Here is a 17,485-nt window from a genome sequence, read left to right on the forward strand (position 1 = left end):
TTGCTGATATTAAAAAGACACTTGATAGTCTCAAGAGCCTAAATCTAATAAAAGCCAACTTTGATGTTAGCGCGGTTGCCACCAATGTAGACACGTGTAACGACTGTTTTAATGAGATAGGCTGCGGTGGTGATGCTGAGGTAAAGAAGTTAGGTGATTGGGTACGGAAGATTACCGGAGATGCCCTTGCGGCTATGCAAAAAGCAGGATAACTCGTGTTTATAAACTCGCACAAAAGGGTTTCTAGTGACATTTAGACATCATCATCTATCTTAATTAAGGTTTTTTTCGTTGTAAAATACCAATGTACTTTCACTTTTAACCTGTTCTAGTCATTGTAATTCTTTTGTATATTTGAGTTGCTAAAAGTTAGTTTTTTTGTCCCCTATCGGTCATTATGCGAACTTCGAATCCTGTTTACCCAAACGGGACAAAAAACATTCATTTAATGACTCAAAATGTGCGCAAAATATAATGACAGAAGGGGGACAAAAGTGAATATAATAGGTATTTTATGAAACATAAAACAAAAACTAAACATGAAGCTTCATAACACAAAGAGGGATTGAATCCTACCATTATTGTACTTTCAAGCGTCGTTTTACAAGTAAAATGCATATCTTAATTATTTTAACACAAAGGAAAACAATAGAATGTAGTTACTGACTCATTGTACAAACTATGTTAGATACACATACCAGGATCATGTATGAAAAGTCCATTACTTTGTGATATTTATCTGTTCGGTGGAAGTACGGTTCCTTTGTAAATCTTCCAAGGACCACCATAAAATTTTGGTCTCATGATCGGTACCGCCTCGCCAGGATGATCTTCCCAGTATTTTTCCTGTTAATTAAATGAATGAAAACTTAGCATATTTAAATTGCAAGTGATTTTCAAAATGCATACCAAACACCCCATAAAGATTGAAGATTACCTTGTAAAGTTGCTCGGTGATTGCAGCTCCAACGACGCCAGTATAGAAAGCCGCTATGTAGACTGTCACAAGAGGAGTAAACTAAAAGAGTTTATGGTGAATGATTTACTTCTTTCATTATTGATAATAATCTATCATAACCTACCTCTGATTAGGAAACATAATCACCATACAATTTTATAAGATAACGACTATCTATACAAATAATATATATCCTCTAAATATATCAGCTAAGACTCCCCCGCAGTTTGAGCGGGCGGTGGACAAACGCTCAAGCTGGACCAAAAAGACTGAAATAATTGACGAGACAGTCCTTTGGTAAAAATATCGGCATATTGCAAAGAGGAAGGCACATGTAGAACACGAATATCCCCAACACGAACTTTTCCGCGAACAAAATGAATGTCAATTTCAATGTGCTTTGTTCGTTGGTGTTGGACTGGGTTATCCGACATATATACCGCTGAGACGTTGTCGCAGTAGACCACTGTAGCTCGATGAAGCGGGAGATATAACTCAAGTAATAAATTGCGTAGCCAAGTAGCTTCTGCCACAGCATTTGCGACGCCCCTATACTCTGCCTCGGCACTAGAACGTGAGATGGTGGGTTGACGCTTGGAGGACCATGAGACCAAATTATCCCCAAGAAAAACACAGTAGCCACTAGTAGAGCGGCGAGAGTCGGGACAACCACCCCAATCAGCATCTGAGTAAGCAACCAAAGAATCAGTTGTCGATCTGCGAAGCCGAATGCCATAGTCTATAGTGCCTTGTAAATACCATAATATGCGTTTCAAAAACGCAAATGTGGGTCACGTGGTTCATGCATAAACAAGCAAACCTGCTGAACTGCATAAGAAACGTCGGGACGAGTGAACGTCAAATATTGTAAGGAACCAGCAAGACTACGATATAGAGTAGGATCAGCAAAGAGTGGACCATCCGAAGCACTAAGTTTTGAGGATAAATCAACTGGGGTGGTGCAGGGTTTGCAAGATGACATAGATGCACGGGAAAGGATATCTTTCGCATACTGCGATTGGTCCAAGAATAACCCGTCGGACTTTTTGGTTACCTTAATGCCCAAAAAATGATGCAACTGACCCAAATCTGTCATAGCAAACTCTCGTGAGAGCATGCGAATAATATCCAATAAAAGATCAGTGGTTGAAGCTGTCAACACAATATCATCAACATATAAATGAAGATAAGCCCTTTGAGATCCCTGTGAAAAAGTGAACAACGAATTATCACAAGTGCTGCTGCGAAAACCCTGTGATAATATAAATGATGCAAATCTGGTGTACCATGCACGGGGAGTGTAACACTCTTGGCAAACACAACATCGTCCCACTCTTAGGCTATCCCACATCGGCCGTGGACAAGAGAGATCCTTGGTTCATAAGTAATGTCCTGCCTCTTAACATCACCAACGCGTTTTGGGCAACCAAAAACAAATCCGTGAGCTCTTTGTGGGCAGAGCGGACAATATTGGTGGTGCGAGGGGCCGGGGTGTTACAGATTGGTATCAGAGCTCGTTGACTTTAGGATAGGTGGTTAGACGTAACGGCCTAGAATACCTAAGAGTCCCTTCTCGCGCATGAGAGAAATCTCATGTTTGCGCGCTTATTGTTAATTACTCGTTATTTATGAATATGCTCGCGCTTGCGCAGTATATGATTTTATGTTTTATTCCGCGATATTTCGATTTTTGTGAATTTCGATTTTTATTGATTTTACTTACATATTCGTTTGTTGGGATTGAAAATCCGAAAAGTCATGGTGATACATGAATAGTTGATTTTCAATTTCCATTTACGATTATGTTCTGAGGTTGGAGACTTGAAAAGTCATGGTGATACATGAATTGTCAACCTCCAATACTCATTTTCTTGTATGTTTTATATTGAGGATTGAAAAGTCATGGTGATACATGAATCGTCAATCTCCAATACTCGTTTGCTCGTATATTTTAAATTGGGAATTCGGAAAGTCATGGTGATACATGAATTGTCGATTCTTGATTCGAAATTGTTACCTTTATTAAGTCTGCATTTAGGGTCATTTAATCTACTTTAACTTTTGATAGCATCTAACTCCGTGAAACCAAGCTTTATAAGATTAAAACTTTGCGATAAAAACCAAGATATTAACTAAAATTAAAATTTTTATAGAATGCCTCTGCTATCTCGCCGATTTCAGAGAAGAGAAGCCTCGCGCATGCGTAGACAGCAACGTTCCCAGGAAATGGCCGCCGCGATAGCCCAAGCCTTGAGCCAAAACAATACCTCGAGTTATAACATTAAGTCCTTTAACGCGGGTAACCCTCCAAAGTTCACAGGTCTTGAAGGAGCCACCGTGATGCTCCAATGGCTCGAAAAGATTGAAAACACTTTCCTCCATACCCAATGCCCCTCAGACAGACGAACCCTATATGCTTCCAGTGTCCTGGAATCCAGAGCGCTTACATGGTGGAATGGAGTAGCTCATGCGCGTGGCGCAGAGGCTGCTTCTAGCATGACATGGGAGGAATTCAAGGAAATTCTTACGCGAGAATTCTGCCCTCCCAACGAAGTTAAGCGCCTGGAGGAGGAATTTTGGAATCTTAAGCAATACAGCGGTGAAGCGCGCGAGTACGCGACGCGCTTCCATGAACTAAGCCTGCTTGTCCCTCACCTTGTTACCCCTTCCCGCCGAGCCATAGAGAAATTCCTTGGGGGTCTCCCCATGGAAATTCAAGATTCTGTGTGGGCCAGAAACCCAGTTACCCTCTCTGACGCCATCGAATTGGCCGCTGTGCTCAGCGACAACCATGTCAGAGCAGGAACCCTGTTCCTGCGAGGAACAGAAAAGACCAAACTCACCAAGACTGTCCCTGAACCAACAGAAACCAAACCTGAACCCTCAAACCGTAACAACCTCAAGCGCAGGCGCAAGGCCTATGCGCTTACCAACCCGCCCATTGTCTAGCAACCCGCATACCAACCCCCAGTTTACGCGCCTAACCCTCTGTCAGCTTACCCAACTCCCCCTGTAGTTCACAACTATGCCCTAACCAATCCAGCACTCCCTGCCCCGCCAACTAAGAAACCTTACACAGGAAACCATCCCTTTTGCCCAACCTGTAGATTTCACCACCCAACCCAAACCCCGTGTCGACTTTGTAACCGATGTGGCCGTACTGGTCACACTGCTGAGAACTGTAGAGTCCTTCCCGCCAATCCAATTGCGCCAACACCACCAGTCTACCCGCAGAACCCACAATCAATCTACCAAAACCCACGACCCAGATCGTGCTTTAACTGCGGTGATCCCAGTCATTTCCGGAACGCGTGCCCGAGACTACAAGTGCAAATCACACAAGCGAATCCGGTGAACCAGATTTCAAACCAAGTGACGCGTGGACGAGCTTTTAACATAACCGCGCACCAAGCGCAAGCGAATAATGACGTAGTTAATGGTACATTTTTGCTTAACGGATTTTATGCCTCTATACTTTTTGATACTGGCGCCGATCGAAGTTTTATCTCTCGCGCCTTCGAGCAGAAGCTTGCGCGACCGCGCAACAATTTAAAAGATTCAGTTGAATTGGCTAACGGTGAAACTGTTTTAATAAACTCAGTGATTAAAGATTGCACGCTTAACCTTAACGAAAACGATTTTCTGATTGACCTCATCCCCATGCCTCTTGGAAGCTTTGATGTTATCATTGGTATGGACTGGCTCTCGAAGAATCGCGCCGAAGTTATTTGCGCCAAGAAGTTGATTCGCATTCCTCGAGAAAATGGTGTTCACATCTACGGCAAAAAACCCTCCCGCGGTCTTAAACTTATGTCTTGCGCCGAAGCCCAAAGACTCATGCGGAAGAAGTGTGTTGCATTCTTAGCCCATGTGGTTAAACCTGCTGAAGAAAAGAAGCTTCGCGATATCCCTGTTGTGCGTGATTTCCCTGAAGTTTTTCCTGATGATCTTCCTGGTATCCCTCCCGCTCGTGAAGTCGAGTTCCGCATTGATCTTGTCCCTGGTGCTTCCCCCGTAGCTAAATCTCCTTATCGTCTTGCGCCCGCTGAGATGCAAGAATTGGCAAGCCAACTTCAGGAGTTGACCGCTAAAGGATTCATTCGCCCTAGCTCTTCGCCCTGGGGTGCTCCGGTGTTGTTCGTTAAAAAGAAAGATGGATCGTTTCGCATGTGTATTGATTACCGCGAGTTGAACAAACTCACCATTAAAAACCGGTATCCCTTACCGCGTATTGACGACCTCTTTGATCAACTCCAAGGTGCCTCTTGTTTCTCGAAGATTGATCTCCGCTCTGGCTATCACCAGTTGCGCATCCGCGATGAAGATGTTCCGAAGACTGCTTTTCGAACTCGTTATGGCCATTTTGAATTCTTGGTCATGTCCTTCGGTTTAACCAACGCACCCGCCGTTTTCATGGATCTAATGAATCGGGTGTGTAGGCCTTTCTTGGATAAATTCGTGATTGTGTTTATCGATGATGTTCTGGTGTATTCTAAGACCAAGGCCGAGCATGAGCAACATCTCCGATTGGTATTGCAAAAGCTCCGAACCGAGCAGCTCTATGCTAAGCTTTCCAAGTGTGAATTCTGGTCTGATGAAGTACAGTTTCTTGGTCACGTTGTAAACGAGATGGGTATTCATGTCGACCCATCCAAGATTGAAGCAATCAAGAACTGGATTACGCCATCCTCTCCTTCTGAGATCCGTTCCTTTCTGGGCTTAGCTGGTTACTACCGGCGATTCATTTCGAACTTCTCGAAGATCGCTTTGCCTTTAACAGCTCTAACGCACAAAGGTAAACCGTATATTTGGGGCTCGAAGCAAGAAGAAGCCTTTCTAACGCTCAAGCGTTTGTTGTGTGAAGCTCCTGTTCTTGCGCTACCTGAGGGTAATGATGATTTTGTCGTGTATTGCGATGCATCCAACCAAGGTCTCGGTTGTGTTCTTATGCAACGAGGCAAGGTTATCGCTTACGCATCAAGGCAACTCAAGGTTCATGAAAAGAATTATACAACTCACGACCTCGAACTAGGTGCAGTTGTTTTTGCCTTGAAGATCTGGAGACACTACCTTTATGGTACTAAGTGTATCCTCTACACTGACCATAAAAGCCTTCAGCATATCTTTGATCAAAAGGAACTTAACATGAGGCAACGCCGATGGAACGAACTCATCAGCGATTACGATTGTGAGATCCGGTATCATCCTGGTAAGGCTAATGTGGTAGCCGATGCGCTCAGCCGAAAACCCTGTCAGCTTAACTGTATCTTGCCGCGCACCCAGCTTCACTTCGCGCCGATTCAAAGCAACCTTGAATCGCGTATTCGTGACGCGCAGCGCGCATCCATCAGTAACGGTAACCTTCGCGCCGAGTTAGCGTGTGGCGCGGAAGCACACTTTGTCCCTAATCTGAGTGGAATTCTCTGTTATCTTAATCGCATCTGGATTCCCTTTGATGAGAATCTTCGCGCTGATATCCTGAGTGAAGCGCACAAATCTCGGTATTCTATTCATCCTGGCGCTGATAAGATGTACAAGGATTTGCGCATTACTTATTGGTGGCCCGGTATGAAAAAGGATATTGCTGTGTTCGTAGCTAAATGTCTGACTTGTTCTAAAGTGAAAGCTGAACACCAACGCCCATCTGGTTTGCTCGAACAACCAGAAATTCCTACGTGGAAATGGGAATGTGTAGCAATGGACTTTATTACCAAGTTACCTTTGACAGCAAGCAAACATGATAGCATTTGGGTAATAGTGGATCGATTGACTAAGTCTGCTCACTTCCTGCCCATTCGTGAAAACTACCGTGTTGAGCAACTCGCGCAGCTGTATGTCAAGGAAATTGTTTGCCGTCATGGTACTCCTTTGAGCATCATATCCGATCGCGATGGCCGTTTTATATCTCGCTTTTGGAAATCTCTCCAATCTGCACTAGGAACTCGCTTGGACATGAGTACGGCATATCATCCTCAGACTGACGGTCAGTCTGAGCGAACTATTCAAACTCTTGAGGATATGCTCCGATCTTGTGTTCTTGATTTTGGAGGTAATTGGGATTCGCACCTGCCTTTGATCGAGTTCTCTTATAATAACAGCTATCATTCCAGTATCGGTATGGCCCCATTTGAAGCACTTTACGGTCGTAAGTGCCGCTCCCCGATTTGTTGGAGCGAAGTGGGTGAAACTCAAATCACAGGACCCGAACTTGTTCAAGAGACAACCGATAAAATCGCCAAGATCCGTGATCATCTGCTGACTGCCAGAAGCCGACAGAAGAGTTACGCAGATCGTAGACGGAAGCCTCTCGAATTTCAAGTTGGTGATCTTGTTCTCCTCAAAGTGTCGCCCTGGAAGGGTGTTGTCCGCTTTGGGAAGAAAGGTAAGCTTGCTCCTCGTTATGTTGGTCCATTTAAGATTCTCGCGCGTGTGGGAAAAGTTGCCTACAGACTTGACCTGCCACCCGCGCTCAGTAATGTGCATCCAACGTTCCATGTATCCAATCTCAAGAAGTGTTTAGCTGACGAGAACCTTCATATTCCACTTGATGAAGTTCAAGTTGATGAATCTATGCATTTCGTTGAGAAGCCTGTTGAGATTATGGATCGCGAGGTTAAGCAAACCAAGCGCAGTCGTATCCCTATCGTGAAAGTTCGCTGGGAGTCCAAGCGCGGAGCCGAGTTTACATGGGAAAGGGAAGATCAAATGAAGATCAAGTACCCGCACCTGTTCTCTGCGCAACCTACTTCGAGATAAATTTCGGGACGAAATTTCTTAAAGTAGGGGAGACTGTAACATCTGCCCCGATCCGACCCGACCCAGGTACCCGTTTCCCTTATCCGATCTCTTTCTTTTATGATTTAATATTTATTTATACTTATATTTTACTTTTAATAATAATAATATATATTTACCTTCCCGTCTCTCTCTCTCTTTCTTTCCGCCGTCCCGTCCATCTCCTTCTCTCTTTCCGCCTTCTTTTCCCTCTTGTCGCCGTCCCGCCCTTACGCCTTGTTTCCCTCTTTTTCTTCTAACTCTTTGCTTGTCCTTTGTTCCTTCCCGCCTAAGGTTGTCTGCGCAGCTCCACGCGCCAGACTCCTTACATGGAAGCCTGCGTGAAGACATCTTGTTCCTGCGATGCGTGAAGAGAACTCTTCTCGCAGCGCGCTAAGAATGCATGTTCTTCCCGCAATGCGCTAAGAATGTATGTTCTTCCCGCGATGCGCTTAGAATTCTGGTTCTTCACGCAGCGCGCTAAGGAATTGTGATTCTTCCCGCAGCACGCTAAGGTTTGTTGTGCCAGCCTTCGCGCTCGCGCACTCAGCCTTCTCGCGCTTGACCCTTTAGTCTAGTCTTCTGTTTATTCTAGCCGTTTGCTTTTGTAATGTCTTTTCTTCTGAGCTGTTGACCTAACCTATCTAATGTCTGAATAGTTACTTTCGGCGCAGCATGCGTACCAACCCCATTGGTTGGTAGAAAAAGTGACTGACATTATCTTTTGAGATCTGCTTTTGCCATGCTTGACCAGTACCTTTATCTGAACCGCCCATGCTTTTTTTACTGTTCCCTGACAGCTTTATCTTGCCCCCTGCAGCTGCCATATCTTTTGATATCTTTTGTTATCTTTTGTTTTGTCTTGTTCTGTTTGTCTTGGAATCTTTTCCCTTTTTTCTGGATTTATGTCTCCTAGGGTTTCTCTATAAATAATAGTATTATTTTTCCTAACACTACACACACAAAACACTTACTCTCTCCTGACCTCCTCCTTGCTCTCTCTGCCGCCTCCCTCTCTGCCTCCGTTTTCTCCTCTCCTCTGCCCTGTTTCCCGGTAATATATTATATTTAATAACTTATTAATTATGCTAACTTGTAATCAAGACTTAAAACCAATCATTAAAACAATAATCTTTAATTATAGGTTAACTTGTGCTTGTTTAAAGTTGGTTCTTGCTTTACCTTACACCGCACCGATTATCAAGTGAGTAATCTCGTACCTAATCCCTTTTTGCTTTTAATGTTTTGGGATGTTCATGTGTTCATACAAACTTAGAGTCTTAAACTTGTTTATGAACTTTAGTCGCGCAGTATCCCATGTGTTGAGGACGTAGACTTGGCTGTTTATTTGTATGCGTGGATCATTAACCGTCTTGTCGGTCTATTCCGCAGTTTTCATGGTACCATTAGATGAACACGGGAGAACTATCGTTTATGATTTTCTCTTTTGTTACACTTGCACAGTTAGTCTTGTTTGTGAGCTCAATTGTGAGCACTGGCAGTCTTGTCTCTTAGAGTTGGTCCCGATCTGATTACACCCTTGTTGAAACCCAGACATACACATGTTGCGCGCAGATTTATTGTTATCTATGTATTGTATTAAACTTGATTTCTCACCAACACGCAAGTGTTTGACGTTTATTTTAACACATGTTCAGGTTTGCAGTAGCTGTTTTGGAGCTTGTGGACACGTAGGACGTTTTCACTTTTGGACCTAGAATTAAAATGTATCAAGACAAGTTAATGTTGTTTGAATGTTATAATTTATAATATATTGATTTATGTTTGATTTATGTTCTTTATTTTCCCCGCTGCGCGTGCGCGATAAAATGTGTATTAATAAATATTGACACCAATAGTGTCGCGAGTAATGAAGCAATATGTGGCGCCCCGATGTATAATCCGCCTTTGGTCGGGGTGTTACCCAAAACGCGTTGGTGATGTTAAGAGGCAGGACATTACTTATGAACCAAGGATCTCTCTTGTCCACGGCCGATGTGGGATAGCCTAAGAGTGGGACGATGTTGTGTTTGCCAAGAGTGTTACAAACAACCCCCCTTTGGACTCATCGTCCTCGATGAGGCATGCCCCATCATCCCGAACGGCACAAGAGTGGCTCTGATACCAATCTGTAACACCCCGACCAAAGGCGGATTATACATCGGGGCGCCACATATTGCTTCATTACTCGCGACACTATTGGTGTCAATATTTATTAATACACATTTTATCGCGCACGCGCAGCGGGGAAAATAAAGAACATAAATCAAACATAAATCAATATATTATAAATTATAACATTCAAACAACATTAACTTGTCTTGATACATTTTAATTCTAGGTCCAAAAGTGAAAACGTCCTACGTGTCCACAAGCTCCAAAACAGCTACTGCAAACCTGAACATGTGTTAAAATAAACGTCAAACACTTGCGTGTTGGTGAGAAATCAAGTTTAATACAATACATAGATAACAATAAATCTGCGCGCAACATGTGTATGTCTGGGTTTCAACAAGGGTGTAATCAGATCGGGACCAACTCTAAGAGACAAGACTGCCAGTGCTCACAATTGAGCTCACAAACAAGACTAACTGTGCAAGTGTAACAAAAGAGAAAATCATAAACGATAGTTCTCCCGTGTTCATCTAATGGTACCATGAAAACTGCGGAATAGACCGACAAGACGGTTAATGATCCACGCATACAAATAAACAGCCAAGTCTACGTCCTCAACACATGGGATACTGCGCGACTAAAGTTCATAAACAAGTTTAAGACTCTAAGTTTGTATGAACACATGAACATCCCAAAACATTAAAAGCAAAAAGGGATTAGGTACGAGATTACTCACTTGATAATCGGTGCGGTGTAAGGTAAAGCAAGAACCAACTTTAAACAAGCACAAGTTAACCTATAATTAAAGATTATTGTTTTAATGATTGGTTTTAAGTCTTGATTACAAGTTAGCATAATTAATAAGTTATTAAATATAATATATTACCGGGAAACAGGGCAGAGGAGAGGAGAAAACGGAGGCAGAGAGGGAGGCGGCAGAGAGAGCAAGGAGGAGGTCAGGAGAGAGTAAGTGTTTTGTGTGTGTAGTGTTAGGAAAAATAATACTATTATTTATAGAGAAACCCTAGGAGACATAAATCCAGAAAAAAGGGAAAAGATTCCAAGACAAACAGAACAAGACAAAACAAAAGATAACAAAAGATATCAAAAGATATGGCAGCTGCAGGGGGCAAGATAAAGCTGTCAGGGAACAGTAAAAAAAGCATGGGCGGTTCAGATAAAGGTACTGGTCAAGCATGGCAAAAGCAGATCTCAAAAGATAATGTCAGTCACTTTTTCTACCAACCAATGGGGTTGGTACGCATGCTGCGCCGAAAGTAACTATTCAGACATTAGATAGGTTAGGTCAACAGCTCAGAAGAAAAGACATTACAAAAGCAAACGGCTAGAATAAACAGAAGACTAGACTAAAGGGTCAAGCGCGAGAAGGCTGAGTGCGCGAGCGCGAAGGCTGGCACAACAAACCTTAGCGTGCTGCGGGAAGAATCACAATTCCTTAGCGCGCTGCGTGAAGAACCAGAATTCTAAGCGCATCGCGGGAAGAACATACATTCTTAGCGCATTGCGGGAAGAACATGCATTCTTAGCGCGCTGCGAGAAGAGTTCTCTTCACGCATCGCAGGAACAAGATGTCTTCACGCAGGCTTCCATGTAAGGAGTCTGGCGCGTGGAGCTGCGCAGACAACCTTAGGCGGGAAGGAACAAAGGACAAGCAAAGAGTTAGAAGAAAAAGAGGGAAACAAGGCGTAAGGGCGGGACGGCGACAAGAGGGAAAAGAAGGCGGAAAGAGAGAAGGAGAGGGACGGGACGGCGGAAAGAAAGAGAGAGAGAGACGGGAAGGTAAATATATATTATTATTATTAAAAGTAAAATATAAGTATAAATAAATATTAAATCATAAAAGAAAGAGATCGGATAAGGGAAACGGGTACCTGGGTCGGGTCGGATCGGGGCAGATGTTACAGGGAGCCTGCTTAAGGCCATAAAGAGACTTCTTTAACCTGCAAACAGAGTTAGGAAAACGTCTGTCCACAAACCCTAGGGGTTGATGCATAAATACTATCTCATTTAATGTGCCATGCAAAAAAGCATTCTTGACATCTAACTGATGAATCGGCCAAGAACGGGAGGCAGCAATGGAGAGAACGGTGCATATGGTTGCCGGTTTTACTACCGGGCTGAACGTGTCTTCACAATCAATTCCCACAGTTTGAGATTTACCATTAACCACTAGTCGAGCCTTATACCGCTCAAGTGACCCATCGGATTTAAATTTGTGGCGAAAAAGCCACATGCACCTGATGACCGGTCGATCTGACGGTCTGGGAACAAGTTCCCATGTCTCATTTTCCTGTAAAGCGCTAAACTCAGCCTGCATGGCAAACATCCAATTAGGGTCGGCAAAGGCTTTGGCATAAGAGGTGGGGACCGGGGAGATAATTTTAGTCACAAAGGTGTGGTGAGATTTGGAGCGGGTGGTCATAGGGTGTGTGTTTGTGGGTTCGGGTGGAACGGGTTGTTGTGAATGGGATGACTGAGGTGGGGGCTCAGGTGTTGTGATGGCGGCTGAGGTAGTAGTGGGGATGGAGGTAAGTGGCTGTGGTGGTTTAGGTCTACGCGAATAGGTATGTTGGAATGGAGAGGTTGAGTGTAAACGGCTAGGTAGGGCGGCTGAGGTGGGCACGATTGGGGCGAAAGTGAAGCCGGGTGGTATAGACTCATCAAGGAATGAGTATTGGGATGTTGGTGTAGGGATAGTATATGGGAATGTGTTTTCGTCAAACGTGACGTGACGGGAGATGGAGACCTTACCGGTGGTAGGGTCAAAGCACCTATACCCACGGAAATCGGGTGGGTACCCGAGAAAGATGCACCTCACGGACCTTTGGTGAAGTTTATGGGGTTGGGTGGCCGATGTGTTAGGATAGCAAGCACATCCGAACACTCTTAAGTGGTCGTATGTGGGGTGGCGAAGATATAAGGCGAATGTGGGGGTGTAAAAGTTAAGGCGTTTAGTAGGAAGTATATTATGTAAATAGGAGGCTGTATGAAGGGCTTCGACCCAAAATAGGGGTGGGAGATGGGCATGAATTAGTAAGGAGCGTATAATGTCATTAATTCGACGAATTATTCGCTCCGCTCGGTCATTTTGTGATGATGTTTGAGGGCATGAAAAACGGAATAGGAGTCCGTGTTGGTGGGCAAAGTTTTTGAAGGCATGGTTATCGAACTCCCCCCCCCCCCCCCCCTAGGTCACACTGAAAGGTTTTAATGTATTTGTTGAACTGGGTGGCTATGAGGCGGTGAAATTTGGTAAATGTGGTGAAGGTTTCAGATTTATATTTTAAAGGGTAGACCCACACGAAATTTGAAAAATTGTCTATTAGTACCATGTAATATTTAAAGCCTGTTTTACTGGTTATGGGAGATGTCCACAAATCACAATGTATGATATCAAAGGGAGCAAAGGTAAATGAATTAGATTCATGAAAAGGTAATCGTTTACTATTAGCTAGATGACAAGAGTTGCAAAAAGTAGAAAGCTTATTCAAATTACATGATAAACCAAAATTTCTAGACAAAATATCAAAAACTTGTTTGCCAGGGTGGCCAAGACGCTCATGCCAAGGTAGAGTAGCAGCAGTGAGGGAGCATGCTGGTGGTGGTAATGTTGGAGCAGTGACCGGATAGAGATCGCCCGTGCTATTGTGACGCGAAAGGAGCCTTCCCGTTTTGAGATCCTTCAAGGAAAAACCAAAAGGATCAAACTCAATAGAAACATTGTTATCACGGGTAAAACGACGGACAGACAGTAGGTTTTTGATAATGTGTGGGCTATAAAGGATGTTAGGGAGAATGTAGGTACGGTTGTGTATTGGTAGGTAACCAGTGCCAGAGCCCTCAATTGGTAAGTACTGTCCGTTGCCGGCTAAAAGTTTAGTGTTAACAGGAAATAAGTCAGGGTGATGAATCATACCTTGATTGTCAGTGACGTGACAATAAAAGAGTTTATGGTGAATGATTTTCTGTGTTTCATTATTGATAATAACAATCCCTTTATATAGGAAGAGAATACAATCATAACCTACCTCTAATTAGGAAACATAATCACCATACAATGATAATGACTATCTATACAAATAATATATATCCTCTAAATATATCAGCTAAGATAAACGACTTTGGGCGTTTAAATGGGTCAACCATGGTCCAAAGGCCCTCTTTCTCCCATTTGGTGTGTAAATAATCAGCATATTTTCTCCAAAAATAGGTTGTCATTCTCAAACTTGAACAAGACTCCTGAATTCTAGGACATGTTACAATGTTACATAGCCAAAAGCGTAAAATGGTCATAGTTAATATTGGAAAACCAATCAGGTTAAACTATAGAAATCATTGAAAAGAAGCGATCAAAAGAACGATAAATATACATGTACAAAATCAGAAATACAGCTCAAATCTTGCATTAGTATTTTTTTGGGATGTTTTGGTTACAGTCAACAAACTTAGTGGGATGAACTTGGTTGAAAACCGGGCCAAATTCTTATTCGGTTTGAACCTTACTGATATAAACAGTCCATACCAAACAAGTCGGTTTATTCAGTTCTTTTAAAAATTCATGTTGTGTTTAAATGAACTTAAAATCAGAGTTTCTTTATTGTTTTCAATATAAATTCGCAAGAAAACGGGTTATATGCCACTGAAATTTACATATGCGCATGTTCAATGCCTAAGTATTCTTGCCAATCTGGATTGGTAAGACTAAAGAATAAACAAGAGAGAATGCTAAGCTCCACAATATGTCCTACGTGCAGAGAGGTGTTATATTTTTTTCTTAAAATGTTTCGTACAATTTAAGTTAATTATTTACTTAGTATGAAACGATAACAAAAATAATAACACCTTTCAACGTATAGGACGTTCTATGGTGTTTGGTAAACTCTCCGGTCCATCCTCCACTCTTACCTATCCCAATCAGTAAGAACAACTCAGGCATAGAAGATGCGTACACATCAATCCGAGTAGCATATAAACAGTTTTCAGGAAATATTAATGAAAACAATATGGGGATTCTGATCTACATCGTATTTAAACTACTCACACCTCAGTGCGTAAAATGAGTACACCATACATAAGGATGATGGTTCGCGTAAGATAAGCCTCGCGCGTAACCAATGCCGAAAACCAGAAGCAAAGCTGAAATATACATTAATTTCAAGGAAAAAACATCTTTTAAACCAACTTGTTCTGACCCGAGCCAAAATAACCATTTTCTAACCCGTTCTGACAATAACATGTTCTATGTTCTGACCCGAACTTGTTTTGACCCGTGGCACGTACCCACCTGAACCGACCCATTTGCCAGTCTTACAAACAAGTGATACATTATAAGGTCATTTGTGTCAGTCAGGCATTTCAACAAACAGGTGATGTGCATAAAAACAAATAAGCATTCAACATCAACATTCAACACAGTTTAATACATACTAACATAAATGTTGAATCTTGATAATTATAAATCACTATTTACCTAAGAATAACAACAATGGATGACGTCATCTAACATGATTGAATCCCTAAGTTATATAGAACTATATTTACACTACAGCCCTTCAAATATAAACTTAGTTCATTTCTACCCTTTTGAAAAACATAATTTGGATCCTCTCGTTGTAGCCGTTAAAGAAGAGTCGTATGATGACCTCTGATAAATAAGTTCTGATTCCGCGACTTACAATGTCAAAATAAATAGAAAAAAAATACTTCAAAGAAAAAAAAATCCTAACACCTCTGTTTCCTGACACGATCGAATCCAGATAAGACTGTAACCCTACACTAAGTTATAGTCTTATAGGGTAGGTCTATGAGCTTTGTTTTATATGTTTTTTGAGCTCAAGTTGGTCGGGTTTAACCCAGTTTGGTCTGCTTGCATTTATTTATAATTTATAATAAATAAAAGATCACTTATGTCACGTGTCGTCTCTATATTCTCACTATTATAAACAACTTATAAACATCCACATAAGTGATAATCATATTGTAGAAACTTCAAACAACTTATTAAGGCATCGCTTCCTTTATATACTAAACGATTTTATTATTTTATTTCAACTACTTAAATCATATATTTAGCGCATCCAAGGTCTTTAACGTAAATTTAAAACAAACTTCTCCTTTTGTCTTGTGAAAATAATAATATAGTTGAATCAATTTAATGTATAGATGTATATAGTCCAATTTAAAGATGTTATGTACAATTGACTGATTGAGTGTAATATAAAAAATTCTATTTATTTCTTTATATTGTAAAATGATTAAGAAACATATTGTTTCATTAGTACTTGAATATTGTTTTTTACATTTATTGCATCAAGTTGAGATGGCCGAGTTGGTCTAAGGCGCCAGATTAAGGTTCTGGTCCGAAAGGGCGTGGGTTCAAATCCCACTCTCAACACTACCTTTTTGCTCTTATAATATTTTTTATTTTTGAAATAAACAGACATACTACGGCCCAGTTTCCTAGTATACTGAACTTTATAAGCCCGGCCCATAATCCAAGATTAAATGTTATTATGTAATTTATGTTACAAACATGAAATGGATGCTAAAGCAACATACATGGAACTTATGTTTATATTGAATACAATTAGCCACTTCATTTTCATTATTTGATTATTTTTATTTATTAGACTATATATATAATTATGATATATTTCAATTAAATTATTTGTTGTATCTTTAGCTTGTTTAGCATCATCTGGTTTCTAAATATCTTGTATTTGATTACCCTCTAGACTATAGGGGATTCCGATGCACCAACCTCTTGACGGGCACAATCCTTTGATAAGACAAATGTTGTACATAAAGCAAATGACCATTTATGTCTAACAGCTCATATGCTACAAACATCCTCGAACACACCACCATCTAATTGTAAACCATCACACAAGTCACTGCTGGCTCCCCTATGTCTATGGCTCTCGTTATCGAATCCTTAACCGCTTTACAATATCTCACATTCACTTACCTGAATATTTCATATGTTGTTAACAATGTTTGTCTTCTCGTGCACCCTCCTAATGGACCACATTTTAAGTTTCACAAACAAATTCTCTAATATCTTAAAGGCAATGTAACTCTTGGTCTAAAATAACACCTCCAAATCAACTAAATTAACAACTATTTCGACACCGGTTTTTTTATGTGGGTGGAGGTGGGGAATGATTTGACTCTGATAGGTAAATTTCTAGCTATTGTATGTATGATCCAGTGCGCGGATGCATATGAAAATTCAGTTCAACATCAACATACTTAACACGTTGTAATTGGCATACACTTTGTTTGAGAGAGGGTACTAGTCGGTGATGTTCGGGAACTTCATGTCTCCAATGACAATCAAATTCCGATCTTGTCTACACATCGTTAAACTATTGTTCACATCACGAGGACTATTAGACTATGTATGTTTATATGTTATATTTATTTAAATTACTTGTTGCGTCTAACTTCTTTAACATTAGATCTGATTGTTAATGCAATGAAGATATCATACACCAAAACGTACAATTTTTTATTCTTTCGCTTAAAAGAATTTTTTTGTTAACGAAAGAAAAGGTCATGCGCTTGTATGTTAGTTAATTATAGCTTAGATTAAAATAAAACTCTTAATACTACTTT

General features: G+C 41.4%; 1 non-coding gene across 1 annotated transcript; it reads left to right on the forward strand.

Moving 5' to 3' along the window:
• Nucleotides 1-16,181: 16,181 nt before the first annotated feature.
• On the forward strand, nt 16,182-16,262 carry TRNAL-AAG (transfer RNA leucine (anticodon AAG)). The gene has a single exon. It is a non-coding gene; the product is annotated as a tRNA-Leu (tRNA).
• The last annotated feature ends 1,223 nt before the right edge of the window (nt 16,263-17,485 follow it).

This window comes from Bidens hawaiensis, unplaced genomic scaffold (assembly GCF_021521415.1).
Source record: "Bidens hawaiensis isolate Kalapana, Puna unplaced genomic scaffold, B.hawaiensis_p1.1 tig00031541_1, whole genome shotgun sequence".
Taxonomy (NCBI): Eukaryota; Viridiplantae; Streptophyta; class Magnoliopsida; order Asterales; family Asteraceae; genus Bidens; species Bidens hawaiensis.